Here is a 13,285-nt window from a genome sequence, read left to right on the forward strand (position 1 = left end):
CTGCGCCACTGGGGGCGTCTCTATTGTTAAAGGTATCGACTTATAATAAAAAGTAGGTGATATGTACATTCTCTTCGTCTTTCAATCTTATTTTAACAACAATTACCATTTTACTATTTCATAAGCGTAAGATGAATACGAATGTATGTGCATTTTCAAAATTTGGGTCACCCAATTAGCGTAAGTTGTTAACAAAAATTAACTAGCTGTCAGTTTTGTGACGACAATTAAGCATAAAATCTGTTAAAAAATTAACTTTTTCCACATTCTGAATCTAGATTATCGCTTAAAGTTTATGTAATTAAGACAAAAACAATATTTTTAATCAAACTTCATGCTCAACTATCGTCACAAAACTAACAGTGAGTTAATTTTTGTTAACGACTTACGCTAATTAGGCAGTCCCAAATTCTGAAAATGCCCATATATAACGCTTCTTTTCATGTAATTGTGCAAAATTAACACGCTACTGCTTATGACTTGTTACGCATAAGCAGCTGAAATCTTTTGTTATGGCGATTTTCATTGTTAGCGATTCAATGAGCGGGGTTTTTTGAGTCGATCCATTTTTAAGTGTCGAATGCATTGAATGATTTATACTCCACGAGTGAATGGGTTTTATTCACTGAGACTGAATGATTTTAGACTACATGTGTATTAGGCGCTTGTTCGTGTCAAAATGTTTGAAAGATTGATTTATGGGATCATCAAAGAAATGATTGGGTGTAACCGCAGGCGAAAAGGGATTGTAACTGGCCTCGAACCTAGAGGATGGAGTCGAGCAATCGAAAGGCTGTACTGTAAAACAAATAAGACTCAAAGAAATAAAATTGTGAACTTAATTATCTACATAACTGCAATAAAATTAATATTGAATATTTATTTTATCTCTAATCTTAGTGAAACTGCCGTTCTCGTAAATGTTTATGAAACTAGTAGTACCAGGTTCAAATCCTGATGGAAAGGTTACTTTATTCGTGGATTAAACTCGGATATTTATTCCGAAATATACCTACGATAATTTTTTTACGACTCAGATATATATGTATATACTACTTATTATTTTTAATACCGAATTTATTCACATGAAAAATGTTACATACATACAAACTAAGACCCAAAGACAGTGTATATACTAGAGTACCATATAAGTAGCTTTTGCCCGCCTTCGCCAACATGAGCTCTATCAAATTACATACGTCAATATTCCATTTATAAGATTAAAAATAAAATATAAGTATAAGTAAAGTATGAATATTTTTTGTAATAGAAACATATTTAATTATCTCACACTATTCAAATAAACATTTTATCTTGAAATTAAGATTATGTTTTAATTGACTCAAATAAAAACTCATACTACGTAATTGCCCATGTATGAAGCTTTAAAAAGCCCGCCTTGCACCTGACGCCTCCTATAAACATGTCATACAAACAACGCAATTAAAATTAATGGCTGCCGGGAACAAGTGCAGCACATATCACTCTCCCGGGATAGGATTAATTATTGGGTATTTTATTATTAAAAATAATCCCCAGAAAGCCGTAAGTCTCGTAATTGGTGCACTATTTTATGTGAATTGTTTTATTGAGCGTGTTGCCTTTTATTTGGTTGTTACAAAACTTTTTATTGAGTACCTATTGTTTTTTGATATGTGACAAAGTGGAAAAAGGTGGGAGGCCTTTGCAGTAGTGGGACAAAATAGTGTCTTAGTAATAATACTTGAATAATATATCTAAAATATCTGGAAATGTAAGTTAGTTAAATATAACCACAAAATTAAAATTTTGAAAAAAACCCCGACTGCGACATAGTAGACCGATTTTCATGAAACATGGCTAAGAACACTCCCGACTCAGCTTTTGGAAAAAAAAAACGAAATCTAAATTGGTTCATGCGTTCGAGAGATACGATGCCACAGACAGACACACACACAGACAGACGTTTTTGCATCGGGGGTTAAAAATAAATAAATAAGTACTTTTGATGGGCATAGCCATCTCAAACACACATAACATGAGAAGTACAATGGCTGAAAATTCTGAATATTTGCCGAATTATCCGCATTTTTTTACAGAATGATATAGCTTTTAGATCATTTATGGTACATTATTTATATAAAAATAGAATATGAAATACCTCGGCCCGTATACTCAATTAGGTATGCCAGTACCCCTGTGTACCGAGATATTTAAAAGAACCAATAAACAATAATAATTGACGCGTTGTGACATGTGAGAATGTGGTTGGCTACTTAACATATTTTTATCTTAAAGTGATAGACAGTTGACGTTAACACAATTTTACTTTCGTTATGATGCATAGGTACAGTCGGATGCAAAAGAGAGGTGACACCCTACAATACAATTTTGTTTGTATAGGGCTTTACCTCTTAATGCATTTAACTGTACGTATTGAAGCGAAATATTTTTGTACCATAAAGAGCGTTATTTTCTGGGTTCAATTACAGTTCTAATTATAAATTTAGTCGAATTATAAACTGATGGACAAAGCTCTCCATTCCTCGCTCAGCGTATATTAGCTTGACAATTCAGCGAGGAAATGCTTAGATTTAATTAGTTTAATTTTTATTTTAAGTGTAATTTTAGAATAATTTTAGATTTATTTAGTTTAATTTTATTTTCATAATATTATGTAAGGTGCATTGGGGTAATTTCGAATCATACAAATGCTCGGGTAATATCGAAAGGGGAATCTAGATATGATGGAAATAATGGTGATTTTTATGTAACTTTCGAAATTACCCTAATAAACCTTACGGTACATAATATTATGAAAATAAAATTAAACTAAATAAATCTAAACTTACCTACCTAAATGTATGAAATGAAAAATACGTTTCTACTGAAAAAAAAATACCTATATTTAAAATATTCTTTTTTTATATTAAAGGAAAAAATGGAAAAATTTACGCTTCCGGCGGGACTTGAACCCGCATCATTTGCAATCCGTGCAAGGCTCTTAACCAATTGAGCTACGGAAGCCGCGCCGGATATCGCAAATCTTTCCATGCCTTTCCTTATGTACACACGTCTTGGGGTGACGTCTAGCGCCATCTACCGACAGACTATTACATCTTGTAACGGCACTGGAGTTTCCATTTTTTCCTTTAATATAAAAATGTTTAGAATCGTTAGCAGACGTTTCTGCTTGTTAAAAATAAATGTTCTTTTTTGTTCCAGAATTCCACAAGAAAAGAAAACAACCAAGGTAAATACAAAATGAAGTGCAGTAATATTTTTCATGGCGCTCTCACACTTCGAAGCCGGCACGTACTGTGCATTCGTCATAGTCGGACATGACAGTGGACATACGACCTGTGTACACGTGACTAAGGTTAGAATGGTTAAATAAGTACATATAGAGATATTTGACGACTGGAACTATTTTGGTCATACTGTGAACTAACTCCTGAAATTATTTATGTAATTCAATGGCGTACTCCACCTCGTAGCCGAATGGCATTTCCGCGACGCAAAACGAAAACGGAACGCCGCGAAAAGTAGTCTGGCTCTGTCATGTCGCGCCAATAAGCAAGAGCGATAGAGATAGATATCTACGAGCGTTTCGTTTCGTGAGCGTCTGTGTCATTCGGCTACGTACCCTGTATTTTTCAAATTGTTGTTTTACTATACTTTTGTAAGTATTCACAAATGTTCATGTGATGCTGCAAGAAATACCTGTCGCATAGGTATCCGTTACTGTAATACAATACAATTTCTTAAAAAACCGGAACCTTCAAAACGCATTCCAATCTAAAAGACACGCCTAAACAGCTTAATTCAAACAATTCCATGCAAGTAAAGGCGTATTCACACCAATCGTGCCTATTAACGCTGTACTAATCGATTCGACCCGACTATTGTCTGACATCGGATCGCTCAACCGTTTTATTTTATTGTACGAACCCGCACTTTCACCCTGACCCTACTATTTAAAACTAAACACTAACCACCTTACAAATGCATTCGATTATACCTTATACAATACGCATATTACGATTTAATTTTGTGAAGCTAAAAAAATAACATAGGTAGTGAAAGAGTTAGTACAGACAACTTTAATTTGTCACCTTCCATCGGTTTTATTTCGTAGTGATATGAAATAATTCACTACAATTTCGTTCCTTTAGAAGTTTGTAGAAATATAATATGTGTATTGTTTACTATGAACTATTTTAGGACTGATTATGTCATGTTTGGTTAATTTGGAAAATGGGCCCGTAGTTTTCATAATTTGTTATTGATTTTGTTCTGTTCCCATGGAATAAGGCATAAGTTATAACAGATCATTAACTTTATTTAATGGTGGTAGTTTAACATTTATGACGGCAATTACTGAGGTAATATCATGTAAGTATATTGAATTCCTTGTAATTATTGCTACGCATAGTTCCTACGATGGTTAAGTATTCATAAAATAACAAAAGTTTACCTAAGCCTCTCTCATGACCAGTTATCGGACTCTGCGAGTTTAAGCGTTGCTACGCTTGAACTTTATTCATTATTCCGAAAACGTCATACAAATGACGCCCAATTGTCCGTTCTCTGGGGCCCATTTCTCAAAACTAAAAGTTACAAGTTACAAGCGGAAGACTCTTTCCAACTTAGACATTGACAACCACTTGTAAATTGTAACTTGTATCTTCGAGAAATGGGCCCAGTAGGAGTTCATTTCTTAAAACTGAAAGTTACAAGCACTTACATGTTACAAGCTAAGTTAACAGTGATTTTATAAGCTCCACCAGTGCAATAATTAAATGCCCAAACGTTAAAATTTCAAGAAGTTTGACGTCTAAAATAATTACTTGTACTGACGGGGTCAACAAAATCACTGTGGAATCAATTTATTGTGTCTGGTATTTATCCAGATAGACCAGTGTGACCTTTTCACAATAGTGACAATCGTCGCCCGACAGTGACACTTCGCCATTCATTGCCTGTTCAACAAGGAAATATTGACGCTGAGTAACAATGTTACTTATACATACATACATACATACAATCACGCCTGTATCCCATAAAGGGGTAGGCAGAACACATGAAACTACTAAAGCTTCAGGGCCACTCTTGGCAAATAAGGGGTTGAAAGAAAACGAAACTGTGACAGGTTGCCAGCCTCTCGCCTACGCCACAATTTAACCCATATCCCATAGTCGCCTTCTACGACACCCACGGGAAGAAAGGGGGTGGTGAAATTCTTAACCCGTCACCATACAGGCTATATGTTACTTATCAACTCAGAAATAGATACTGCCGGCGTATTATGCTTCCAATTTTATCACTTATCCACGTGAATAAAGTAGCCGTCACGCTTTGGCATGTATGTCAGTGTGAGAGACAGATGTCTTATCCACGTGGATAAGTGATAAAATTGGAAGCATGATACGCCGGCTGAATTGTCAGTATCAAAGTGTCAATGATACTGTGGAGAAATAACCCACAGTAGGTAGGTACGTAAATCGCAAACTATCCTAAAAAAGCATTTACTTCTCAACCAACCAAGATCATTCTTCAAAGGCTAATCGTAGCGCAAATTATGTTCATAAATTCAAAACGAACAAAAAAACCGCTCAGAAAACACTGGCTATCATAAAAATCAAGAGGCCATTAAAATGATTAAAACCAGACCCCCAAGACGACCCAGCGGGTTCATTTTTTTTTTACTAAAAAACGTCAGCAACTTTGTATGGTCCCCATTAAAACTACTGCATTTTTCCGTTGATGTTTAGTATTAGCTTTGTAGTAGCCAAAGACATATAGACAGATAGTCTAAAAAAAGCGTACCTTGGAACTATCAAGAGTTATATACGGTCGCCTAACTAGCGCTACACCTTTGGTTGACTGTCGGCACAGTATAATAAAGAGTACTATCGTACAGTATGGCCATTCCCGCTCCCCGCTGAAAGTGCCGTCCACCCCCTCTCGGTTACCTCACAGTTACCACCTGTCAAAAACGCGAACAGTCGACCTGTCATATGTCACTCATACAATCATGGTACGCGTTCACGTACACGAGCTTAGACTGTGTGCCAGGGATTCGCCTCTTTCATATATATTTGATCGCCAGGGTCCGAGGTGTGCTCTCGGCAAGATGGCCCTAATAATATTAATATTTGTCAATTTTAACACATGTTAAGTTAAGAGTACGGGCCAAATAAAATTGTCAAAACCATAGATGTCATATACCATAGATCAAGCAAATGTATCTACTTAGCGTGTCAAATGAACTCAGTGAAATCCACTGAGTTGTCCGTCTTTGATCGCAGCTTGCAGCTTTCGGGCGTAATTTTTTGTAAGTTGAAGTCAATATAAACATTGAAAATGCCTCGTTACGTGATATTTAATTGATACAACACAAAAATTATGAACACTCAAAGGGCCTGAGACATATTTAAAATTACAGGCAAGAATCAACTTCAGTACAAAATTTGACACGCTCGGCCCCTATACAAATATATGAATTTGTTTCTTCTATCTAAATTAAGTTCTGTGGTCAAAACTGAAGTTGAAAAATTTTTAGCACTGTGACTAACACTTTATTTTGACAGTAACCCTCTATATAAGTACTCGATTCTCTTTGGTACTAGTGTATTTTACTACACTTCGTGCAGAAGGGTAATGATTTTTATTTCAATGAAGCTGCCGCGTCATGGCGAAAAGAGAAAAAAAATCCGCCAATAATAAAATTATCGGGGAACCGCCGGGCTATTAAATGCAGGTTGCCCGTGAAATATACGGACAGGCGAGCGTTGAAGATATGGGTATGAGCTCCGTGGGAAACGCTCGAACGGTTTTAAGTATTTTTTACGGTTTTTTTGACAAAATTACGTAGAAAAAATCAGTTTCTAATTGAGAATGTATTTTGATAATTTGTGTCAGATACGGTAAAATATACACTTTGTTTCCTATAAAGTATCTACTTATAGGATTACTGTTCCTTACGTTATCCCGGAATATTACATACATACAATCACGCCTGTATCCCATGAAGGGGTAGGCAGAGCACATGAAACCACTCAAGTTTCAGTGCCACTCTTGGCAAATAAGGGGTTGAAAGAAAAAGAAACTGTGACATTAAAGTGACAGGTTGCCAGCCTCTCGCCTACGCCACAATATCCCGGAATATTGCCATAGCAAATGGAAGCTTAGGGTTCGCATTCGCACGTCTCCTTGACAAGCAATTCCGACAATTGGTGCAGGCATTAATTTTTACAGGTCTAAGGGACAGGCCCGACGAGGCCGAGGTACGCCAAAAATGAGATGGCGGAAAGACCTGGACTTATTTTGTGGCGATTGGCGGGAGCATGCAAAGAGCCGTGACGAGTGGCGGAAAACAGGGGGGCCTTTGCCCAGCAGTGGGTAACAATATAGGCTATTTAAAAAAAGGCCTTGTTGGGATTAGTCCCGTTTCCTCACGCAGCTCACGCTGTTTTCCTTTATCGAAAAGCGACTCGCAAAAAATGTCAAAATGACATTTCGTACCACATTGCCTAAAACTTTTCTTTCCTGAAATAAGGAGATTTAAATAAAACTAAATAATTTTTGAAAAACATTGTTTCTAATTAACACAAGTCAAATTATATTCTATTGAAAATATTTCAACTTGTGCTATCTTAAAGTAGTCACACTACTATATGTATATAAATAAATAAATAAATAAATAAATATTATCACACTACTATGTATATATAAACTAAAACCGGAATAAATTATACTTATGGAAAAAAAAGTGACTAACACATTTTCCCTACCTCATATTTGCTACTTTGCTTTTTTTTATTATGATAATTATGTTCCATCTTCAAAATATTGTTTATGTACTTATTTACAATACAGACTGCCACTAAACTAACTCATATTCCCGGTGCTTTGATATCCGCTGTATCTTATAGCTGTATCTCCGCCCTTAGCGATAGACCGCACGATATTTATGTTTACTTTATGCAGGATCCGGAATATTCCCGGGAATTTCCAGCTTAATTCATTTAGCGGCTCAAAAACTAACCCCCGGGCGTTAAGGCTACACGACATGGTAAACTTACTTCTTAAATCATATTAGTTAGTAGCGTCAAACTCGATATATCAGGAATGTGGTACACATATTTTAATTTAATATTGGAAAATGGTGTCACATATATTTTATTTCGTGAGGGCATTTTTACAAAACTCTCTCTCTACATTTCATCGACGCGGAATTCGCAAAACTGAAGAGAATAGTTAATTTCACCACACCAACTGTAAACGCTCTCTTTTCTATTCGAAAACGGATAGCAAAATTTCATTTTATCTACAAGAGTGCAAAGTAATTTCATACAAATTTTAACTTGATGTCTTAAGATGGCTGGTGAAATTTAGGTACGATTTTTAATCATAAATGTTGAATAAATTGATAGATTATATTAATTTAGTTTGATGTTTTACACAAGCCTTAGTATTTTGTTTAACCTTCGTGCCTTGAAACCCTCGCAACGCTGAAGATTCCACTTTTTGAACCACTCCCTACGCTCGCGGTTCAACATTGGAATCTTTCGCTAGCTCGGATATCAACAATGGCACGTACGGTTGAAGAACAAATTTGCCCCATTGCAAAACAAATAACTACTTATTGATAAAAAATATTTTTATCCTTGAGGATATCAGTTTATTCTATCGTACTTATAATATTTTCACTCGATGCAAAACAGTTTTTAGTGCTTACATATATCAAGGATTATTTAAATAGGATTTACATACTTCATACTAAGAATCGTATCTCAGTTTTTTTTTTTTTTCAAAATGTGTAATGACGTGATGTCATGATTTTAAAATAAAGAAATATGTAATTTGTTCTTATAAAACATAAAAGCACGCAAAAATATTTGGGGAAAATATGATTTTGACAGCGTTAGTTTTTTAGATTTGTCAGTCCAGTATAGTAATGCAGAAATTGCAGAACATTCCCAAAAAGCGGAAACATTCTTGAGAATGTTCGCAGAACATTCCCGCAACATGCAATTTAAAAGCCCATACATTTCTATATGTTATTATAGGTATAATATTGTACAGTTAGCTATTTTTTGATATGGCATTTGTCAGTCCAGTATTACATCGTTCTTGCCTATACGTAAAAATCTTGTGAATTCGAGAATTAGAGATATTATTTGACATTTTTACAACTAGAGCCTGTTTAACAACGCTTGTAAAATCATTTAATAACAAAGTGCAAAGATTGAAGAGGGGATCTCTTCTTTTGTTTTTCTTTTAACAATTGGTCAATCTTCATAAATAAAATCCTCATTTGAGGTGTAACGTACGAAAAATGTAACTTTATTTACACGGGCCGCACTGCTCTTTAATTCATTTAGTTCAAAAACTAAGCGCCGTGTAAGGCTCTCGAGGAGCGGGCATTAATTTGCATGTGTTAGTAGGGTGAATATTTGCGTAGAGAGTATCCCTTTACTAATATTTTGATCTTATGGGGTATATATTTATTTTTTGCTTTATTTAATAATAGGTACATTTTGCGATGACTGGCAGCGAGATCATGGCATAGGTACTATAACTCCGTTTCACAGAAAAAAAGATAATTACGAAAAATAATGTGATTTAGCGTTGGCAAAAATTTTGGAATGGGAATTTCCATTGACTTCTGTTGTTAACTGTTTGTTGATGCAACTGGCCCTAAACGGTTGTTCAATATTACTGTAACTGTGTGCGTATAGCTAATTATTTATTCCAAGATGCACTGAGAGAAAATACAACCAGTTTTCATGTTCGTTCAACAAGTTTTTTGGTTAAAATAGCGCCTACGTGCTCTTTGGTTTAAACAACAAGCTACTTGTCATTTGAATCGGCAATATATTTGAATCAACAAGTCGATTTTATAAAAACAACCTGACACATGTTGTTTTAAACATACGTTTGGCTGATTCAAACGGATAAACCGCAACAAGTCGAACTTGTTAAATTCACAATGCAAATTTCTCTCAGTGTGCAATAGAGGAAACTCCATTGCTGTTTTTATATTACGTTTAAGTATATGACTATTAAAAAAAATCCGTTATTCGTTCAATGCTCAAACAAGACCAACTGGTTGGTACAGTTCACTGCAATAAGCGGAAATACTCAAGAGGTAATGGCAATCTTGAACGTCCGTCGGAATGTTATTTGTACACAAAAATGGTTTTAAAATGATGTGAAGATTACAGTATGGTTAACGTCGAATGTATTTGTACACGTTTTTAGAACAAGAATTGGTTTTATTTGTTTTTGATTACTTGCCTACTCGAACTTGTTAAAAGTGTAAGAAAATTTGTTTTTATACTACGTTTAAGTATATGACTTTTTTTTGGTAAATATAGAATGCTAAGGGGGTTTAGGGATGCAGATCTTTGTACACTGTTGACTTTTTTGTAAAAGTGCCATTCGTTCAATGTGAATCGATTACAGTATGGTTAACGTCGAATGTACATATTTGTACACGTTTTTAGAACAAGAATTGGTTTTATTTGTTTTTGATTACTTGCCTACTAAGTGTAAGAATTTTGCTAAATATAGAATTAAGGGGGTTTAGGGAAGCCAGATCTTTTCTGTTCACTTTTTTGTAAAAGTGCCAGTGATCGACAGTGACAATCTTAAGTCATTGTCAATACCTACTAAATGTCACTCTCTTAAGTCATTGATGTTCAGTCTTAAGTCATTGACAACTAATTTGAAAGAAAGGTGCCGTCGAGGTCATTTGTTGTACATTTTAGCGTGTTGAGAACTAGTACTTTTACCTTATTATTGGTTCTAATGGGTAAAAAAAACACCCGTGAGCGTTTTCTTCCTACCTTTATTGATCGAATCGCCAATTGCATTTGTAACAGGATACCATTGCAGATACTTGGAATCAAACCTGAAGTTACACCATTAGGTACAATCACTATAACAAAACACGACATCAATACTATTAGAATTGCAAAGAGCTTTATTGATTATATTATAATAGTAAATAATTATTAGAAAATAAATACCATATCATAACGCACGCGACACCCCACTTTTTACACCAAACAATGGTGACTCCCAGGATATCGGATTACTTAGTTTTTAACACCCCCACCGCCCACTGGTCCAATCGACAAATGAAAAGTCGCCTCCAATTAATTAGTGGGACCCTTGCGGCGACTGAGCGTGAGAACGGTTACCAAGTTAGGAGAAACTAGAGTTTTACTTGATTATAAATAGGTAGCTACTTTATTGTTTTAATATATATCTACCTACAAATATATTTCTGATACTATTAAAATTGAAATGAACATTGATAGATTTTGAGTTATGATGATCGTCATTAAAAACAACTACGAGTAGATAAAATCTTACACCTAAAAAACCTGAATATCATGGCATTACAATTTATAACAATGTTAAAATTAATACCACGTCAATGGATATTTTTTTTTTGTTATATATTAATTGAAACTGATAGTTAATTGAAAAAATTGGTTTTTAGTGAAAAAAAAAAACAACCATAACAAGACAGACAAATTTTATGTTTCTTGAGAAAAACGCTTACTCGAGACGAAAAAAGTTACTATATCATATGTACATACAGTGCGTAAACGTAATAAGGGCGATAAATGAAACCAGGCATATAATTCAATATTGTTATCATTAATTAAGAGGTGTTTTTGAGTTACTCTTAATTTTCAGCCCATAATTAATTTTTGAAAAATTTCCCTGCAGCAATGTACTGTAAACGTGGTTGCGATGACAATCAATGACAACTGTCAACGAGCGTTTAACGCGAGTGTGTTTGCATTACGTTGCGGGCCGAATTAATTTGTATGGATAAAAAAAATATTTCAATTTTAAGTAAAAGTTATCTAATTCCATTTTTTATGTACTATACTCACCACCGTTAAGAGGTTCGCCCGTATTAGGTTTACACCCTGTATATATCCTTTTGATGTTTGATAGGAAACAGTCGAGAGCATTTGTAAGAAGAAATGACGTCTGCATCTTAGCAAGATTACCCGCCACTTTCTTTAAACGTGCACCGATAATCAATACTACCCTCGGCTACTTTATAATGAGTTCATTAGGAGTTCTTCGATAAGGCTGAGTAGGAAATTCGGACCATTCGGCTTAGTTTGAGAGTATTCCAGTTTTCCTATTCAAGTTATGTCGTGCTCACATTTCCATCAAAGAAATTAATTGCATTGACTTTTTTTATGTAGAAATTTCACAAATTAAGGCAAGTTTCTAATTTTCAAAATACGTCAAATCTGATCGGATATTTCAGTGTTGAAAATGACGTTTTTGTTTGAAAAAAAAAACGTAATTTTTAGTGAGAAAATTATATGAGTGTAATATCACAGTAACATCTTACTCGCATACCTATAAGAAATATTGTTCGAAAACCGTAGTATAAAAATTGGAGCGTTAATCATAATAGTTAGGTTGCTGTCTCTTTCTACTATTAATGGATTTTAAATACAAAATTATACCTTACTTCATCAGCCAAAACACTGCTGCTATAAAACTACTGTTAATAACCCGAACGAAGATTTTTTTCAAAATTAATCAATAATCATCATTATTATTAATAATTTCGCTTAATGTAAGTACTTCTAACACTGTTAGGTACCTGTTTTTATTTCGTACAGCAACGCTTTTATTACTCACATTTACTGTGTCAAAAATAAACCCAATTTAAAACCGCCGCCTCAAATGAAACAGCTCACACAGCTCTTCAAATCCACACCAATTACTCTCATTCACACATTTAGGCAGCTAGTTAGGCACGCGGCGTGACAGTCGCGAGACGTGACAATTTCCCGGCGTCACGTCGTGTCGTCGGGGTGTGTCAAATTATTCGCGAGGGTTGACGGAGAAAATATAGACGGCATGTTTTAGGCAGAATCTTAATAAGTTAATAACCTAATGTCGTCCTGCAGGTTTAGATCACAAGTGTGTGGAGTGTGATATAGCCTATCGCGTCGGTCTGATCTCGTACTTTAGTTAGTGCACCGACGACGCACCGACGCGATTGGCTCAATCATGTGGCGTTGCTGATACCATTGTATACTCTCATGAAACATGTCATGACACAGAGAGACAGATATAGCTACTCAACTCGATCTTTAATCAGTAGGTAGTTATGTATGTGGTACTGCTTTACAAAAACTCACTATTTTTATTAAAATTATACGATTATTAGTTAACCGTTATCCAGTTGACTATCAGTTATAATTATAGCTCGGAAAGGTTGAACTATTTGCCATATAATAATGTCGTC

General features: G+C 34.9%; 1 protein-coding gene across 1 annotated transcript in view; it reads left to right on the forward strand.

The window, feature by feature from the left end:
- Positions 1–3,214: 3,214 nt before the first annotated feature.
- The window catches only part of LOC125226098 (netrin receptor UNC5C-like), a 162,195-nt gene continuing 152,124 nt past the window's right edge, over positions 3,215–13,285 (forward strand). The window contains 1 exon segment of the mRNA XM_048129957.1: positions 3,215–3,232. The gene's annotated coding sequence lies outside the window, so the exon portion shown is untranslated.

Source organism: Leguminivora glycinivorella, chromosome 5 (genome assembly GCF_023078275.1).
Source record: "Leguminivora glycinivorella isolate SPB_JAAS2020 chromosome 5, LegGlyc_1.1, whole genome shotgun sequence".
Classification (NCBI taxonomy): domain Eukaryota; kingdom Metazoa; phylum Arthropoda; class Insecta; order Lepidoptera; family Tortricidae; genus Leguminivora; species Leguminivora glycinivorella.